Source organism: Panthera onca, chromosome D2 (assembly GCF_046562875.1).
Source record: "Panthera onca isolate mPanOnc1 chromosome D2, mPanOnc1 haplotype 2, whole genome shotgun sequence".
NCBI lineage: Eukaryota > Metazoa > Chordata > Mammalia > Carnivora > Felidae > Panthera > Panthera onca.
The window spans coordinates 86,477,476-86,497,417 of NC_138349.1; the positions used below are offsets into that span (position 1 = coordinate 86,477,476).

General features: G+C 41.4%; 1 protein-coding gene and 1 pseudogene across 3 annotated transcripts in view; both read right to left on the bottom strand.

Annotated features, from left to right (window-relative positions):
* Positions 1 to 19,942, bottom strand: part of PCDH15 (protocadherin related 15) — a 1,703,323-nt gene that overhangs the window by 1,474,716 nt on the left and 208,665 nt on the right. The window lies entirely within an intron of this gene.
* The window catches only part of LOC132684699 (zinc transporter 6-like), a 75,090-nt pseudogene that overhangs the window by 12,939 nt on the left and 42,209 nt on the right, over positions 1 to 19,942 (bottom strand).

The window sequence follows — 19,942 nt, forward strand, 5'->3', positions numbered from 1 at the left end:
CTATTAGAAAGTATAAATAAAATTTTTTAACAAGTGATTTTTAGAGCCTTTTTCATAGTAAAATTTTCAGAGGATATTTGCCAAAAATATAAGTAAACAGCAGTAAATGAAGTAAACTAAAAATGAATATTTACTTCTTATATGTCAGACACTATTCTATGTTTTATATGTAGTAGCTAATTTAGTCTTCGATAAAATAATATTCCTATTTGAGAAATCTGTAGAACAGAGCAAAACAAATCCAAGAAGTAAGGTGTACTCTAGTTTTTACTGAATTTCAGCCTTTATTTAAATGAAATTTTAGGAGCCTGGAGTTCAGAGATCCCTTTGTCCAGAGGTTCTTAGTGCTACCTGCATCTTAGAATAACGTACAGTGGGGCGCCTGGGTGGCTCAAGTGTGTTGAGCATCTGACTTTGGCTCAGGTCATGATATCGTGGTCTGTGGGTTAGAGCCCCCAGTCAGGCTCTGTGCTGACAGCTCAGAGCCTGGAGTCTGCTTCAGATTCTGTCTCTTTCTGCCCTTCCCCCCACCCATGATCTCTCAGAAAAAAACATTAAAAAATTAAAAACAAAGAATAACCTATAGTAAGCGACCTGCATGTTAGAGTAATCACAGTCCTGCTACCTGTGTATTAATCTAGATTACTGCTACCTGTGTATTACAGTAGTCCACAGTACTGAAGTGAATACTATAGGACCTTAGATGTGGTTCTCAAATTTATGCATAAATCAGAACCACAGAATTTTTTTTTAATGTATTTAAGTTTACTTATTTTGAGGGCACATGCACACAAACAAGAAGGGGCAGAGACAGAGGGAGAGAGAGAATCCCAAGTAGGGGCCTCACGCTCAGCTCAGAGACTGATGTGGGGCTCAAATTCACGAATCACAAGATCATGACCTGAGCCGAAATCAAGAGTTGGAGGCTTAACGGACTGAGCCACCCAGGGGCTCCCCAAAGATTTTTTTTTTTTTAAGCATTAAATCCTCAACCTCAGGGTTTCTAATTTAATAGTTCTGGAGAGGATCCCAATACTTTCTACCTCAAAGAAGGGCCCAGGTTGTGTTGGTGGCCAGGGCACTGCACTCAAAACCAGGTTAAGTTTTGAATTAGAATCTCTACAACTGGTAGAATTGAAGCCTGAGCAAAATTTGTTTTTAATTGAACTCTGCAACCACCTAAGAATGTATGGAGAATGAACACCCTGCATCAGTTAGCCAATGCCAACAATTATAGACCATCTTTTTTTGTTAAACAAAGTTTCACTTTTTTTAGTGGGAGGGACTTAGGGGGGTCCCATTGATCCTTCTAATTCCTTCACCTTTCCTGTTTTCCTTCATTTTTGCTCCTTTTGTCTTCCTTTTCCTTGGTCCTTGTTCCTTTTGTCACAACCCAGATGTGACTTCCTTCATAGAGAATTATCCTGCATTTCTAAGTGACAGACTTTCTCTTGAGTAACCCCTACACCATATCACACAGGTGCCTCTAAAGCACACTCTACCCAGGTGTCCATAAACAACCAGGACCAGAAACTTCTAACGCCAGCTCCACTCCCTAATTTTACATAATTTAGGAAAAACTGATGGGCCAGAATTAGACATCTAACCCTCCATCTCTTCAACTACGTTTTCTGGTAGAAAATAAAGACATCACTTTATGAGAAGGAAAACAAATTGTGTGGAAGGATTGAAGAAGTCACGGTAAGGACAGTGGTAATGGTGCTATGTTCAGATTGTCTTACAGTGTATCTTTAAAAAGTCAAAAAGTGAGCGTCTCCATAGATGTCCTCGTTTATCAATACCAGAATGTTTGATGTTCTGGAAAGCTGGGAGACAGAACATGTGACTTCAGGTTTTAGTTTAGCCATACGTGGTCAGTCCCAAGTCCCAGAACAGATTACTCAAGTTGCAGTTTCAACTGTACAATGTAACAAGAAGCAACTAAGAAATCGCATCTAAAGATCATTATCAATACTAATAGATGGACAAGTTAAAAAAATACCTATTTGGTCATGCCTTTGTTCTAGAGACTACAAATGATGGGGCGCCTGGGCAGCTCAGTTGGTTTATCATCCAACTCTTGGTTTTGGCTCAGGTCATGATCTCACAGTTCGTGAGTTCAAGCCCCGTGCTAACAGCATGGAGCCTGCATGGGATTCTCTATTTCTTCCCCTTCCCCTGCTCATGCCTCTCTCTCTCAAAATTAGTAAACAAACTTAAAATTTAAGAAGACTAAAAATGACTTTCCATTTACATTGTATGTGTATGTTTTTAATGTGCAGATTATTACAGGTTCTGACTTAAAATATTCTACGTCTGTTTAAGGACTTGTTATATCTGGCCTAATTCCATTAAATGCACTGTTTACTAATAGTTGAACCTGAACTGCTGATTGTTAGGTTTTCTAGTATTTTTTGTTTCTCGTTTATAGATCGTTAAATTACATATGAAAATCAGACCATTCTCTTTTCTTGTTTACTGAAAGGTACTTATAAAGTCTCACATCAAAATTTTAAAGAGCTCACATTAATGGTGCCTCAGTGATGAATACGGTAAATTACCATGGCCAAACTTAATTTTCTTAAACTTGCCAGAGTTGAATATTCTTACATTTTAAACAAAGTCTGAGCTTTTCTCTAGCTTGTAGAATTCAGTATAGGGGAAACAAATAGGTAAGCAAGCTTGGAAATCTTCCGTTCACCATTAGCCAGTGAAATCCAGCTTCCTTGTTTTAGTTAACCCTGCCAAGTGCAAGCAGGAGTGAATCTGTACCAGCACATGATGCAAAGGAAACGATCTGCTCTTGAGTTTTCTATTTCAAACTTAGGTTCATTATCCTGTTGTAACACAAAAACTCTAAGCACTGCAGCATACAGAATGTAATTGCAAAGTTCGAGAAATGCCTGAATTTGACTTGAATTCTATTGGACATGCATATGCCTGCCTGTTACAACTAATCTCGTGAATGCTATATAGGCAAGCTTGGCGATGCAATTTTATATAAAAAAATAAATTTTAGTATCCTCAGGATTCAGGAATTTAAGAAAAAAAACTAAGGACTTAATGTATCAATGTCGCTGGTGCTCATACAATTGATTTATTGCTTTCTGGAAAGCTTTCTTTCCCAGGTGCACCATGAGATGCAGTGTTGGAATTAAATGCAGCACAGAGGTCCCCCCTACCAGTCCCCTTAGAGAAAACTCCCCAAATGCCCGATTAACCGTGTGGAGGAATGAGAAGAGGTTGGCCTAGGTTACTGTAAGGAGATAAAGAGACGGCCTTTGGCTGTTGGAAACATTACCTACATGAACAAAATTTCATGTCGGTTTGTCAATACACCAGCCAAAATACAGATGGATGGATTACCATCAAGTGTGAAGTTTTAATGGTTTGATCTAAGACAGTGTGGGGTCTTCAAGATTTCCATGAAGGTAGCACCAGATAGGCTGTCATCCTTTAGAGATGCTAAAGTTGAGATCTAATCAGGGACGGAAGGGGCAGGGGAGAAGAGCCAAGCCAGAAGGATTACAAGGACACAGGCAGAGGAGACACTTTTGTTTCACAAGTTAGCCGACACTCACAATCACAAGGGCATATGCTTTGATTTGCAGTTTCTAGATGGGCAACTCCACACCCAGGATGAGGCTCATCAGGGATTCATTTGTGTAAGGCTGGGAAGTTGAAGCAGGCACTAGCCTCCCCACAGGCTATGAAAAACCTCGTAGGACCACTTCTGGCCACAAGCCCCTGACCCCTGCTTCATGCAGTATCAGACTGCGAGTGAGTCAATCTCCTCGTGAGAAAAAAAAAAAAAAAATGGTTTTGTATAAGTAACTGACTGCACACAGAGGCATCCTGGCTCTGGCAGTACAGCACAAGGTGTGGGTATCATTGCAACCGAATGCACTGCTATTGGAGGATGAAGTTCAGGCTGCCTGAGAGTATCTTCTACTTTGAACCCCCCCTCCCCCCAACAACACATACTACTCAACAATGACTGTGGGAGAACTAGGCTTAACAGTTAAAATACTTTTATATAAACGATCCAAGATTCATCTGACACATCTACCTAGCTATCATTCAGAATATTAATACTTAAGCTTGAGGACAGTTTATTAAAGTTCAGTGAACAAAAAACTCATCCCTACATTTCCAAAGTTGTTCCACGTTGAGAACGGTTATCATTCCCATCATTTTCGTTAAGAAATCTGAATTTATTACATTTGGGTTTAGCTGGACATGTTAAGAAATAATTCACCTCTTAACATGGAATCTTTCTTCTCAAATATAACTATGCAGCCGATGGATATTGGTCATCATTCATGGTACCTTGAGGTGGCTGTGCTTTTGGTTCTTTTGCCACTTTTGAGATCTAGATCCTTTTTCATAACAAGTTCTTTAAGGAAATAGACTATTCTTTCCATTTCATTCATTTGTGGTTTTTTGTTTTACTTTTTGATTGGCTCTCCCTTACACTGCCTTTCAAATTTGAGCAGGACCCAGTGACTGAGGGGAGAAGAGCTGCTAATGAAGTAACCAATTTTCCACAAGGACTGATGAAAAGGACTGATTTTATTTCCTTTCTAGCATTCCCAGTGATAAAAGGAGCATTATTTTTATTTGTCGGCATATGACGCAAGAAGTCTACATGCAAGAACAGAATAAAAATGTGGGCATACCTCACTTTGCTGGGCTTTGCTTGTACTTCAGATATTACTTTTTTTTTTAATTTAACAAACTGAAGGCTCAAGACTTCAGTGTAAATAATTGCAGATGTGGGGAACCAGCAAGAGAACTGGACTCAGAAGTGGAGCCTGAAGGTGGGACTGAACGTCTGCATCACCTGACACAACTCCAATGGACAAGTTACTTCCTACGGACGAACCAAGAAGTGGCTTCTTGAGATGGAATCTAGTCCCGGTGAAGGTGCCGTGAAGACTGTTGAGATGACAACACAGAACATCACATGAACTCAGTTGAGAAAGCAGTGGCAGGTTGGAGAGGACAGACTCCAGTTCTGAGAGAAGTTCTACTGGGGGTTGGATGCAATCAAACCATCACCCGCTACAGAGAAATCGTTCACGAAAGAAGAGTCAACGGGTGCTGCCAACTTCACTGTTGTCTAAGAACTTGCCACCCCACCCCAGCCTTCAGTGCCCACCACCCTGTCAGCAGCCATCGATATCGAGGGAGGACCCTCCACCAGCAGAAAGATCATGACTCATTGAAAGCTCAGATAGTTACCAGTTTTCAGCAATAAGCTATGTATATTTTTAAACTATGTATATTAAACAATGTATGTTTTTTAGGGATGCTGTTGCTCATTTAATAGACTATGGGTGTAAACATGATTTACATGCCCTGGGAAACCAGAAAATTCATTTCACTGGTTTTATTGCCAGGTTTGCTTCCTTGTGGTTGTTTGTAACCAAACCCATGATCTCTCTCAAGTGACTGTAGTCCTCTGACTCACACTCTAACCCAAATGATCTCCTTGTCATTATCTTGGAGGTCACAAATTTCATGTTTTAAACCTATTCCATGATTTAAACCTAAATCGTTTATCATGTTTTAAAGGATTTCACTTTCGTCTTGTAACACTTGAAAAATGAATGACTGGAGCTCAGCATGGAAACCCTTTAGCCTACTGGATGAACCCAAGAGGCAAGAAAATAAATAGAAGGGGGAATGATTTAACGTGTCCAGGTTTATCATTTCTCTAGAGGACGGACCCACAAATGCTGAGTTAGGTCAACAAAGCAGCAGTCTGGTGCTTTCTGATGGGTTACACGTGACAAAGGCAATCCAAAAAAAAAAAAAAAAAAGTTTTAGGTCAGTGAGACACCCGTTTTATCATTAAGTGTAAGGTCCCTTTCTTGAAAATCATCTCCTCTTTTCTCCTCCTTCCCTCTTCGCCCATTTACTTAGAATCCTTATATTGTTTAAAACAAATTCATAATTTTGTAAGTATAATTTGCCAATTCAAAGATAGAGACTTAACCCTAACAGGACCATTCTCCTTTCCAATTTTATTTCCCTTCATTGCACTCCCCACCATGTGTCATGTTACATGCTCAGGTCATTTAATTGTTTACTGTCTGTCTCATCACACTAAAATTATCCTTGCTCAACTCAGGAGTTTTTGCATATCTGTTGTACGGTGGTTACACAGTAGATCCTCCGTAAATATTTGCTCCGTTACTAAAAGAATAGATTCATAAAAGAAACAACACTATCAGGTAAGTATGACATTCACATGCGCGCACACACACGGAAAAAACGCAACTATCACATCCAAATGATTTAAGGAGCCAGTTATTCTCATGTCACGATTACTCATCTTGTCAAAAAAATTAGGGTGCTGTCAAAAAATTTTGAATTTTAAGGTATATGGCAAAGTATTTTTCAGAAATATTTTGTTCCAAGATGTGTGAAAAAAGGTAAAACCAACATTGTTACATGAAAGGATTTTTGTCTTTACCTACTGTTAAAATCCCCAAGACTTTGTCAGCAAATGCAAGGAAGATTTTAAGTGATCTTATATCAGATTTCAAGTATTTTTATTACCATACTAAAAAAATAGTCCTACTTGATTATCAAAATTTGCACTAAGGGGAATAAAAATTACGTGTACCAAGATGTTTGAAAATTTAAAAATTGTGAGCATTTTCCACCCAGCAAATTTAAATATTTTCCTTTACAACGAACAGGTTTTTTTTAAAGATCAGAAATTAAATTAGGCGAATAAGCAGCCATAAGCCCTCTCTGCATGATAAGTTTTCCTTCAAGCACTAGAAGGTGTGAGAATCAGAGAGACAGTAGCTCCTGAACCCACCGACCGTAAATCTCAGGTTACTCAGGTCACAGTGCAGGCTTGATTTTGTGGGAGGAAATGGATCAAGGAAGGTCTTGCGTAAGAGAAGGAGTTTCTTGTGCTATTCAAGGACAAAAGCAAAAATCACAAAGTTGATTCTCCATCATATCGGCAGCAATAGAAGACATCAAGTTCCTTTAGTTCAAGTGGATTTTTCTTATCAGAAAAATCCACTGTTTAGTTCAGTATATAAATATAGTTCTATAATATAGGTAGAAATGACCTATAAGAGCACATTCAGAATCAAACCTCAATAGTTATTCAAGCATTTCAGACTTCACTCCTTGGTAATATTCTCCTAGCACTTATCTGAGATCTTCGAAATTAGTGGTAGACACTTCCAAAGTATTCAAAACTGCTTAGGCTTAACGGTTTTTTTAAAAAAAATTTAATGTTTCTGAGAGACAGACCAAGCATGAGTGGGGGAAGGGCAGAGAGAGAAGACGACACAGAATCCTAAGCAGGCTCCAGGCTCCGAGCTGTCAGCACAGAGCCCAACACGGGGCTCGAACTCCCAAGCTGTGAGATGGTGACCTGAGCCAAAGTCAGACGCTTGACTGAGTCACCCAGGCGCCCCTACAGTTTGTTAATCTACGTGTGGCCATCTTAAAACTTTCACAAATATTTCTGGCTCCCTTCCTAGACGTACCTCTCACTATGCTTCTGGACACACAGGAAGATTGCATGTCTGGTCATCTTGTGTTTGGGAAAGATAAGCGATTGGCTCTGGCTGATGAGCTAGGACACAGGCCACCTCCAGCCTGAGACCTTAACTGCCGGAGAGGAGTCCTCCCGAGGTGTCTACCTGGCACGAGGCATGTGAACCACCACCACATTGGCCGTGCTGTTACCCTGGGATTCTGAGTGATGACATTCTTCCAGAACCTCGCCCCCAAACCCTGCCACCAAAATGGGATAGCTAGGCAATGGGAGTGAGAACCAAAACTTCATTACTTTAAGCCATTAAAGTCTGTGTGGTTGTTCTACAATGTCACTCAGACTTCCCTAAGTATGAAGCTCATAGGAATCAATGCCCAGGTGCTCTCCTGGTCATGATTCAGCTGAAGAGCATGTCTAGCTGAGGTCAAAGGGTCTCACACTTTAACAGTTTCTGCACAGTCCATTTATTCAGTGCCATATAGATGATTTATGTTGTATTTTTGTGTTTGGTGATTTTGCATAAATGACCCTGTCACTAAGCTCCCATACTGAGCGTTTCCTAAATCCCCCTTCCCCTCTCTCAGATGAAGTCTTGACCAGTCCAGGGCCCCAACCCAGATGTATCGGGAGGGCTGATTTCTGCACACTCAAGATTCAGGTGCTGACAAGGTGGGATATGCTCATGTGTGTGCATTTCAGATGGGGTAGAAGTCAGACTGAGTTCTGCCTCCCCCTCTGGTAAAAATATATTCCCGTTGCAAGTAATAAATCAAGCCTATTGTATACAGCTTGGTTAGGTTCTAGATTAATGTTTATTACAGATTAAGTAGGCATGTTATAGGTTGTCCTGGGAACCTAACCATTTTTAATATTGTTTCCATGAGAAAATGTATTCCAAGTTCCAAACAATTGATTCACAAATTAACTCCTGGAACACTACCAGCTTTTAAAATGTGGACTCCTGTATAGCAAAAGGAGGAAGGCACAGAAACAAAGAGATAATACCCACGTTTGCTATCTTCTGGGTACAAGGTGGGTAGCTTAATAACGGTAAGACCATCAGAGCAGCCTATAAATTATATATTTACTTAGTCACTTAGGAGAGGGTTTTTTTTTTCTGTCAATTTCTGCTACACAATTCACATACGGGAGGAAATGATAAAGGAAATGATAAAGGAAAAGTGGCGGAATATATGGTCTCCTGATCCTGTCCACAGTACATCACCGTGTTTGTAATCCAGAGGCCCGTGCCCGGACAACTCTCTCCAGTCGACGGTTACCGGCCGAGAACAGATGGGGAATTGCCGATATACAGTGCTCACTGCCTTTTTTAGTGCACTCTTTGTCACGCTGACATTGGATAGACCTTGCTGTGGCAAATATCTGTCACTTTACACAGACCCGTCTGATCACACTACTGTGTTAAAACGAAAACCCCAATATAGGGAACAGGAAGACCAGGGGGGAGGTTGGAGTTTGTTAGTATACAAAGTATACATTTGATACACACCGTACAGGGTAGGCATTTACTGCTTGGCTGTTCACCATCCCTGGTATGAAATTTGACACTGGAAGAGAGTTCCAGAAATGAGACGAATTAGGAGCTACAGTTCTCACTAAAATGTGTAGTTCTAAACCAAGTGATACTGGCATATTTACAGAACAGAAGCAACCCTGAAAAATAATTGAGTCTATTACAGGTTGTAAAGAAAAGCCAGGACACCACTGTCCACTGAACATGCTAATTGAATCCGACCTTGCAAAAAGATGAAGCAACGAATGTTTTCTCTAATTGCAAAGGTCTCTGGCTGGGTACATACTCTATTTATCACTTCACACTTGGGTGATACATGGTGTTTCATACAGATCCTCTTTCTTAGGAAAAGATTCTTCGTTTGCAAAATAAGCCCACTGCCTTTTTATTGATGCCTCATGGAGTGCCTTCGCATGAGCCCTCGGGGAAGGAAACTCTAATTTCCAGGAAATTTTTAAGATTTCTAGGTTATGGATAACTCCGCTGAACAAGTTTCAGAGCCAAGGATAACTGCTTGGGAATCATCCCAGATTAAACACCAGATGAAACAGGCAGCTCACCTTCGTGTGGAATACTCGCACTTTCTAGGAGCCATGTCCAGTAACACCGGTTTGGACGGACAAACGCCTACCCTCAAGAGTTAAAGGTCGCAATGCAAGTTACACATGCTATCAACAGCAATTGCTCAGGTATAGATGCAGCCAACGTGTAGTTTTTAAAATCAGATCAGTAACCCACCAGTGTAGTAGCCCACGTTGATGAAGGTCAAGAACATTCTACATCAACGGAGCGACCACCACAGATTCTGTTAATTCCATGATGGTCTCCCCAGGACGAGTAAAAAGCAGTGGTGTCTTCTGGTATTTTGAGAGTCTACCTAACAATATGGGAATTTACTTCTTGTGATCTGATGACTGAGAACATGGTATCATTGGTATTTGTTTTCCTAATTAAACTTCTACCTAAAAGGCAGTGATCAGAATATAAGTAGGGAGGAATGGGTCTCAAACAGTATGAATTTCTTAGATATATGGAGAGTATGAGCCAATTTAATACATCTCAAAGGAGGTAACTGGGCATTTTTTGTATCCGACTTCTGATAAACACCCACCAAATGTTATAATTAGGTCCTTATTAGGAATGTGTCAAGATTAATCCATTAGAATACTAAGATTAAAAAGACCATGCTTGGTTTTTTTTGTGTATTTTAGCTCTGGAAGATGATTTTATATCAATGACATCTAGAAAACCCAGACTTGCATAGATTTAAAAACACAGACATAGATTCCATGTCCTTATTTAGGGAGCATGTTAATATACCTAGGTCTTTAAGTGAACCATGTATCACATAAGTAATAGGACAGATATAAGCAAATAACACATTTCTCCAGAGTTCTATGGAATACATTACAAGCTACACTGTTTTGCCAGCTAATCAGCTTGCTGCTGCTGGCCTTTAGAAAGTTGTACTTAATCAGCCAGAAAGGTGTTACTTTCAGGACTTGAACATAGCTTAGCATATGTGACAAAACACCCAAATATGAAACTTTATATTGTGGCATTATTTTGGTCCCCAGCACATAAGATACAAATCCTAAGGATACAAAAATGACATTTGGGAGTACTGAGCAAATTTTGTGGATGAATCGATTGCATCCTATTAATATCTCAATTATGTATATGTACAGAAACACAGATTCCAATACATACTTATCTGTGTGTAGGATTTCACACAAGTTATAAATTATAAATAGCATAGGATTAAATGTAATGTGTAGTATTGGATCCAAGCCAAAGCAGAATCTTGTCTGAATAAGGATTCTTCCACCATGAGAATCTCTTATGTCATCACTGTTTATGTATCATTTTGAGCCCTTGCTTTTTCTAACTTCTAACACTTAACTATTTCCCTCTAGTTTAAATGGCAGCTTCCTCTATATTTTTTATATATTCCTCTATATTATTTTCCACAATACCTCAAAGACTACTAAAATATAGTGACTCTGAGGATTAACATGCAACACATTATAGCTTTTAATGAAATTTGTATTTCTCTGCTAATACTCATCAAGAGTATCCCTTCAGAATGTAGAAACTTTCAACTTTTTAGTATTTTTGAAAGAGAGGGAGATAAAGCAGGCGTGGGGGAGGGGCAGAGAGAGAGGGAGACACAGAATTGAAAGTAGGCTCCAGGCTCTGAGCTGTCAGCACAGAGCCCAACGCAGGACTCAAACTCGTGAACTGTGAGATGATGACCCGAGCCCAAGTAAGATGCTTAACCGACCGAGTCACCCAGGTGCCCCAGAACGTAGAAACTTTAAATACAAAGTCCTTTTATTTCACAGATATTTACCATACACCTAGTATAAGCCAAGCACTGTTCCATATATTGGGATATATCAGTGGGCAAAAGACAAAAAAAAAAAAAAAAAAAAAAAAAAAACACCTGCCTTTTTGTAGCTTATGATTCCAGCAGTGGAATGTAGGTAACCTAAATCATGTAAAATATTTAGTGTGTCAGAAGCCGAGAAGTGTTATGGAAGAAAAGCCAGGAAGTGGACTAGGGAATGGTAGTGGTAGGAGGAGGATGTGGTTTTAACTGGGAAGAGTGGGGTCACCCTTGATGAGAAAGTGATACCTGAGCAAAAATCTGAAGACTGGAAGGCGTTGGTGGGACTTCCAGTGTGGGGTTCCCAAGTAGGAGAATCCAGCTGTGCTCAGTGGTAGAAGGGGCCCTGCAGAAGCACGGCCGAGAAGAGTTCAGCACAAGAAGGGGCCCCCACCTGTAGAAGATCCCACAGGCAGGAGGACTGTGGATGGGTGTTTAAAGACGGGTAACATGAGCACCGACTTGCATAAAGGACGACTCTGGTTATTGTGCTGGGTAGAGACAATCAGGGAGGTGATTCACAAGCCCACTGCAATAATCTAGTCAAGAGAGGTATAGCATTTGGTGGCAGTGAAAATGGTAAAAATTGGTCTGAGTCTGGATATATTCTGAGAAATTTTACAATGGGTTAATCGTATACAAGAGACAAGAGCAGGAGTTGACAGACGAGTGTGTGCGAGCCAAGGTGGGTCAGAGAGAAAGAAAATCCCAAGCAGGCTTTGCACCGTCAGCACAGAGCAAACTCATGTTCCATGCGATCATGACCTGAGCCAAAATCAAGAGTCAGACACTCAATCGACTGAGCCACCCAGGCGCCCCAACAGCCATCTCCTTCTTAATTACTAAAACCTGACAGCAACTAGGATTCCCTAATTAGGGGAACAGGTAAATAAACTGTGGCACAACCAGACAATGGAAGATGAGTGCTAAGAAGGAATGAGCTGTGAAGCCATGAAGAGTCACCACTAAGTAAAAGAAGCCAATCTTGAACCATTAACCTACTGTTCCTATCTATAGTTGGAATCTATAGGACACTCTGGAAAAAGCAAAAGTAGGGACCCAGTAAAAAGATCAGGGGGTCGAGGACGGAGGGATAGACAGGCAGAGCACAGAGGCTCTCATGGCAGTCAGACTATCCTGTAAGATACCATAACGATGGATACGCATCCTTATGAACATGTCTAAGCCCACAGAACGTGCAACAGAGGGAAGTCCTAACGTAAACTGTGGACTCCGGTGATAATGGTGGGTCAACGTAGGTTCACCAGCTGTAAATAATGTGCCACACTGGTGGGGGATGTGGACAGTGGAGGGAGGGGGGCTGTGGGGGGCAGGGGTGTATAGGAACTCTCCATACCTCTCAGTTATGCTGTGTATCCAAAACTTCTCTAAGTGTCATTTTTAAAAGTCTGTATGTACGATCCAGAGTACATCTTGCTCAGGTATCGAGGTAATATCTTAATAGCATGAACTTGTAAATATTAAACTATGTTTGGCCTACAAATGGCGATTCCCAGTATGTTCACCACTGTGCAGTTTTGACGGCGGGGGAAATAACCCAGATGCCAGTCGTGAGGGGAACAGTTTGGTAAAATGTAGTCGATGATACAAAACCTTGGTTTGCAAGCATAATTTGTTCTGGAACATGTTTGTAATCCAAAGCATGTGTATCAAAGTGAGTTTCCCCAGAAAAAATAATGGACACTCAGACGATTCATTCCACAACCCGAAAAATATTCACATAAAAATTATTAGGGTACTTGAATACAAAATAAATACAAAATATAAAGAAAAATAAACAAATCACCCTGCACTTACTTTTGAAAACCTTCATGGCTGGTGTGAGGGAGACAGGAGGGTTATTGTGTAGGCCAAGTTTCACGATCAGTAACAGAATCGCTGCTATCTATTGGCTCAACGGAATCTTTCTGCATGGGGGCCACTGTATACCCTCACGTGGATGTTGACTACAGGGCAGTAGTAATTAACTCTGGTCATAGACTGTATTTAATGGAACTGGTAATAAGGCAGCAAAGGGTCTAGGTCTGCAGGCAGCCTGACCTAAAATGAAGCAAAGCCTTCCTAAGCTCACTCTTGTCTGGAAAAGCAAAGGACTATCCACAGGTGCTTTGAAGGGACAGAAAATACACCAGTGCCAGTTGTGGGCACCGTCCAACGTTCTGAAAAATCACTCATTTCTGCCAAACACTGCAGCCTGAGGCCAAGCATGGGAGATGATCACCCCCAATCTAAGAGACAGAACACATACACACACACCACTATTGGCTCAGTTGTGATCATGTGACATTCAGCATCACGTACTCTTCGCATCACAAGACCTTACTCATCAAGTTACGGTTTACTAAAAAACTTTCTTCGTCTTGCAGAACACTCGAGAGCAAGTTGCTTGCAATCTGAGGTTTTCCTGTCTTGTTTAGTGACCGGGCCCAACAGAATAGGAACACATTCAGCACCACAGACTGAACTTTCAAATGCAGTGTGAAATATGGCCTTTTGTAGCAACGTGGATGGAACTGGAGAGTGTGATGCTAAGTGAAATAAGCCATACAGAGAAAGAGATACCATATGGTTTCACTCTTATGTGGATCCTTAGAAACTTAAACCCATGGGGGAGGGGAAGGAAAAAAAAAAAAAGAGGTTAGAGTGGAAGAGAGCCAAAGCATAAGAGACTCTTAAAAACTGAGAACAAACTGAGGGTTGATGGGGGGTGGGAGGGAGGGGGGGTGATTGGTATTGAGGAGGGCACCTTTTGGGATGAGCACTGGGTGTTGTATGGAAACCAATTTGACAATAAATTTCATATTTAAAAAAATAAAAATCCAGCGAAAAGTGAGTATGTGAGAGAAACATCTAGAACAACAGCAGTTACATAAAGTAAAAACACACAGCTGTGCGTTTAGCAAAGATAGGAAAATGCATGCTTCTCCATGGACTTATTGGTAGAGTTAAGTGTTAATTTGCCTGTGAGGAAGATGGTGGGTGTGGAGATTAGCAATAAAGGAAGAAAATATTAGAAATTCATGCCTATCAGCAAGGGAAGATCTGTGTGCCCAGCCAATGATAGTGGGCCAGGAACTGAAGAGGATCATAACTCAAATCTCTAGATCTGTGGTTAAAATTAAGCTACAAACATTTCCTGTTAGGATTATTGTGCAGATTAAGTTAGAAAATATGTTCAAAGGGCTTAGCCCAGTTTAGTACATAGAGAATATGGAATACATGATAACCGATAATGTTGTTACAATTATCATCGCTATTAGAGCTGTGTTTTTTCACTCCTTAATGGAGATTTCCACCAATGTTGTTCGTTTTAGAGGGACTTGGGGGAAAACGACGTGTCACAAAAATGATGACCATCAAGTCGTGACTCCCGCAGAAACACAGTACAGTTTAGCTTGTTTCCATATTCTACCGGCTTCCTAGAACTGCCAAGGGAATTGGCACAGGCCCGCTTTTGGAAATGAAGCGACAAGACTGAGTTCTCACTTGTGTGAAAAGCAGACAAGAGCAAGGCCTCTTCCTCCACGCCCGGAGCCGGAAACCAGGACAGGTGCGATTCCTGCTGGCCTTCAGTCCGGAGTCTAGGCGGCCAGGGAACCAAACGAGCAGCAAGCAGCTCTGTAAATCCAACCCAGAAGCAGAGTGGATTTGCTGAGGGTTGGTTTTCAGAGAAGCAAAAGCCTGCAGTGTCACCACGACCAGTCAGAACTGACGTGACAGGGTGCACGATGGAAGGGACGCTGGGCAGCAGGAACGGCCTATACCAACAGCCCCGGGGTGGGGAGGTGCGGCCAGCTTGTGCTGCTTGGGCACGAAGCCCACCCTGACTGCAGCCTGGGAGGCAGCAGCCCTGACTGCCTATGCCCTCCCAGGCTCACCCCCTCCTTCAAGCCGGTAGGCTTTGTCCAGGGCCGTCACCAACTCTGCAGTGCCTGCCCCTGTGCCCAAGTTCCCCCCACCGCCCCCGACAGCCTGCTGGCCCAGGGCTCGGGAATTCCTGTGGACACACGTAACACCTCCACCGAATAGGAGGCAAAACCCTAAACAGGGCCAATATTGAGGCTTTATAAGCAGCTTTAATTACTTCACTAGTGAAGAAACTGCAGGTGAAGACAGAGAATATTAAAGAAATGAGGGGTAAGAACACCAAGATTTAACCCACGGTGTGGCAATTCCAGGCGGTTAAATGCATAGGACTTGAACTTAGAGATGCGGCCGGAGTATGGACTTTACTTCTTGGGAGTCGACCCTACAGAATTCAGCGGCATCTCTACATTAGTTTGCTCAGCTGGAAAATTTGGTCCAGTGCCGCTGGAATATTGAAAGCAGACGATGTTACCTATATGGACTGATTAACACCCAGGGTGGGACAGTATCAACAAATAATAATAAAGCAACAAGTAATAATAAAGCAACAACTACTAACCCCGTCACCATTTGTTAAACCATACTTGGTCCAAAGCATAGTTAACAGTTCTGCCCCCAAAATATCTTCCAGCTGTTTGGCACAATATTAGTGCTGGAGTACCTTTCAGCGGCTATCAAACCTCACAAAGACGCCACTAATATGGGATTTATCCCCCACACCATGGCCTCCCTTTGGGCTTGTGCCTTCAGCTTTCAAGATCATGCATCGCACACGACAATGTAAACCGACCAAGAAGAAATGGTTCCCCGGGTTTTCCCCAAAGTCACACCTGCTGTGGTCCAGCCAGAGGGTAGCGGACAGCCGGGATTTGCTCTACGTGGAGCTGAGGAGGCTCACCTTGTAGCCGCCCCCCAACACCCCCTCATCCCTCGTGGGCCCCGAACAGTGCAAGGTGACAGTCACAGGAGAACGTGATAAACACATAGGAGGAGCTACGCGATCCTGAAGCACATGGCAGGCTGTGTTGGAACAGGCCGTTCATGGCCTGTGATGTCGGAGACTGTGGGCAATAGAAGCTTCTACAGAGAAGAGGATGAAGAGAAGAGTGGGCAGAGGAGAAAACATGAACCCATCAGGACAACGTGAGAGCACGAAATAGAGAGGGACCTAGAAAGTTCTGTGGTTGGAGCCATATATAGATCTATCTATCTATCTAGATATCCTTAAAAATTCTTTCCTCAGGTAAAACCTGACTCCTGCCAAAAGGTTTAATCAATAACAATAAAGCTCATACAGAGCAAATTTAACAGGGCTGGTGGCTTACATAATTAAAACGCAAAAGAACTAGTTATCCAGGAGCTGGAGGAGAAGGGTCCATACGTTATAAATGATGACCATTAGGTAGCATGTATATCAATGGGTAAGCTAAATCATGATGAAAAAAAAAAAAGGGTTTACATTGTTAGACGCATCTAGTGCAGATTTTTAATACTATTTAAAACTAATCACAATTTTGAAAATATTTATTAAACAATAATGCTGTGGCCTGAATGTGCGTGTCCCCTCAGATTCCTATGGTAAATTCTGAAGCCTAGGTGATAGTCATGGACGATGGCCTTTGCAAGTCAGGTTGTCATAAGGTGGGACCCTCATGAATAACATCACTGCTTTTTAGAAACATTTTTTTAACATTTACTTTTGAGACAGAGGGAGACACAGAATCCAAAGAAGGCTCCAGGCTCTGAGCTGTCAGCACAGAGCCCAACGCAGGCTCAAACTCACGGACTGTGAGATCATGACCTGAGCCAAAGTCAGATGCTTAACTGACTGAGCCACCCAAGAGCCCCTCACTGCTCTTTAGAATAAGGCTCCCAGACCCCGCCCCCCCCATCCCATCCCTGCTGCCACGTGTGGCCATGAGGAGGGTCACGGGGCCTGGAAGACCCCCAACTTGACCGTGCACCCTGATCTCACACCTCCAGGTCCCAAAGGACAAGAAATAAATCCCTGTTAATAAGCCTCCCAGGATGTTGCATTTAGTTATGGCAGCCAGAGGTGAACATCACACAAATGCCTTCCGTCTACTATTACCAATCAGAGGGAGAACAGCTAAAATTAATTTGTTTCCATTCAACATATATTTGTTGGATACTGTCTTACAACATTCTCGGTCCTAGAAATACAGCAGTGAACAGAACAGATTCATGCCCCTATCTTCTTGGCCTTTATGTTCTGGAAGGGAATTGTTTGGTATGTTTAAAAGTGAAAAAGTCTACTTAAAACTTTTTTTTAAATGTTCATTTATTTTTGGAAGAGAGAGCATGAGCAGGAGAGGGGCAGAGAGAAAGGGAGACATAGAATCTGAAGCAGATTCCAGGCTCTGAGCTGTCAGCACAGAGCCTGACGCAGGGCTCGAATTCATGAACCACGAGATCATGACCTGAGCCAAAGGTGGACCCTCAACCGACTGAGCCACCCAGGTGCCCTTAAGTCTATTTTAGGAAGATGCCTATATGATACTAGTCAGAATTTTTAACAGAACTAGAATATGCACACTTTTCATTTCAAGGGAATTGAGGATGTCTGCTTGAAATTGGGAGGAGGCAGATTTTTAGACATTTCTAGAACTACTGAACTTCTAAGATGCAATCTAAGGCCTCATATTCATTCACCGCCACGCCATCCATAAATCCAGCTAGGAGCTCGGACCACCTTTCCATAGGTTTTCATACTCCGTGCATGGATTTGGATATTCTAAGAGAAAGCTCACAGCTTCAGGGGCTGACTCTGAACACAGGTGCAGTCTTTAACAGGCTCCTGAAACTCATTACTGCACAGATTTGTAATTTTGTGTTTAAGAATGAAAGAGTAGATAATGCAATAGAAGGATTGGACTTCACCATCAGATCACCTGCAGGTCATTCTGATGACACCGCAGAGAAGGCCTTCTGCAATTACAGACACCTTGGTATATTTAACAGAGGTGAGACCACCTGGTGCCACTAACCAGTTACAGAAATAAAGTCAAAGAGCAGGGAGCCAACTCAGAGTGGCCTCTGTGGTCTCCTGTCAGTATGAACGCAACTGATTTTTAAGGTGTTTTCCTGAACAACTGCTTGACCTCCTAGCTTCATACTTGTTGAAAGTGGCTTGACAACAATCTTCACTATTTGTGACATTAAAATACTTACAGATAGAGGTACATGTAGGAACTTTTACATATTTTCAGATTTAAACAGAATCTCTTCCTCAAAGAGACAGAACATCTTCAGAGTACTTAATTCTATTCCCCCCAATGGCCTAGTCCAATTTTGATACTAAACAACACTTAAAGCATTGTTTGAACTCAACCTCTCTTTACAGGTATGTGCTGGAATTCAACTTTACCAACCTCAGTCTCAGAAGTCCGTTTGAGTCAAAGACCTGAAAAACGTATTTTCATTAGATTTGTATTAAGTTGAAAGAAATCCAAATCAAATATTTTGGCAGTGAATGGCGGTCAACCTCACACTATAAAATGGCAGTCGATGGAAAACCACGTTTACACACTCATTTGTTCATGATACACAATCGTAAAATACGGCACAAATTTCAGAGAAAGATACAGCAGTTCTCCAAAGACACGCAGATACTGCGGAACTCATAGCATTTAACATTCCTCAGAAAGTGGCACTCAGTGTGACCTAATGGAAGAAAAGTACCCTTTTGATCTCTTGAAAGGGGTAATTATGACAAAAAAAAAAAAAAAGTGACAAGTACTGTGGGTACAACCTATTTTTAAAATTTCTTTACTTATAAGAGATGTGTTTTCATATATTTTACTCTGTGATAATACTTTAGAAGAGTTCAATTCAAATATTGAGATAATAGCTATATATTAAATTTTAAAACAATAAAAGGTTAACAGGATTTTCTTGCCTTCCTAAAACGAATGTATTTAAGCACCCTTTATCATTAAAAAATTTTCTATAATTTTTTTAATGTTTATTTTTAAGAGAGAGAAAGAGAGAAAAAGCAAGCACACAGAGGAGGGGAAGAAAGAGAGAGGGAGACACAGAATCTAAAGCAGGTTCCAGGCTCCGAGCTTTCAGCACAGAGCCTGATGTGGGGCTCAAACCTATGAACTGTGAGATCATGACCTGAGCTGAAGTTGGGCGCTTAACTGACTGAGCCCCCCAGGCACTTCATCAAGAAAATTTTTAAAAAATGTGTTAAAAAGACCCAGCTCAGATTAACAAAGGTCCAAATGTCTGACACCACTGTAGTGACAGGAGTGTGGCTTGGTATTCTCATGTGTTACTGTTTACTTGTAGCACAGCAATGGAGGGTAGTTCCGCACATCAAAATAATATGCATTCTATTTTACCCACCACTTATAATTCTACAAGTTTTTTTATAGGTAAACTTACAACACATGAATAAACACATATGCATATATATATATATATATATATATTGCACGCATGTGTATGTACGATGCAGGCATAGATACATATATACCTACAAATACACTGCAGCATTTCCAAAAATAAGCAATTAGTGGAAACCTGGAAGTACACTAACATAACACTGGTTGAATTATGGTATCTTCATGTA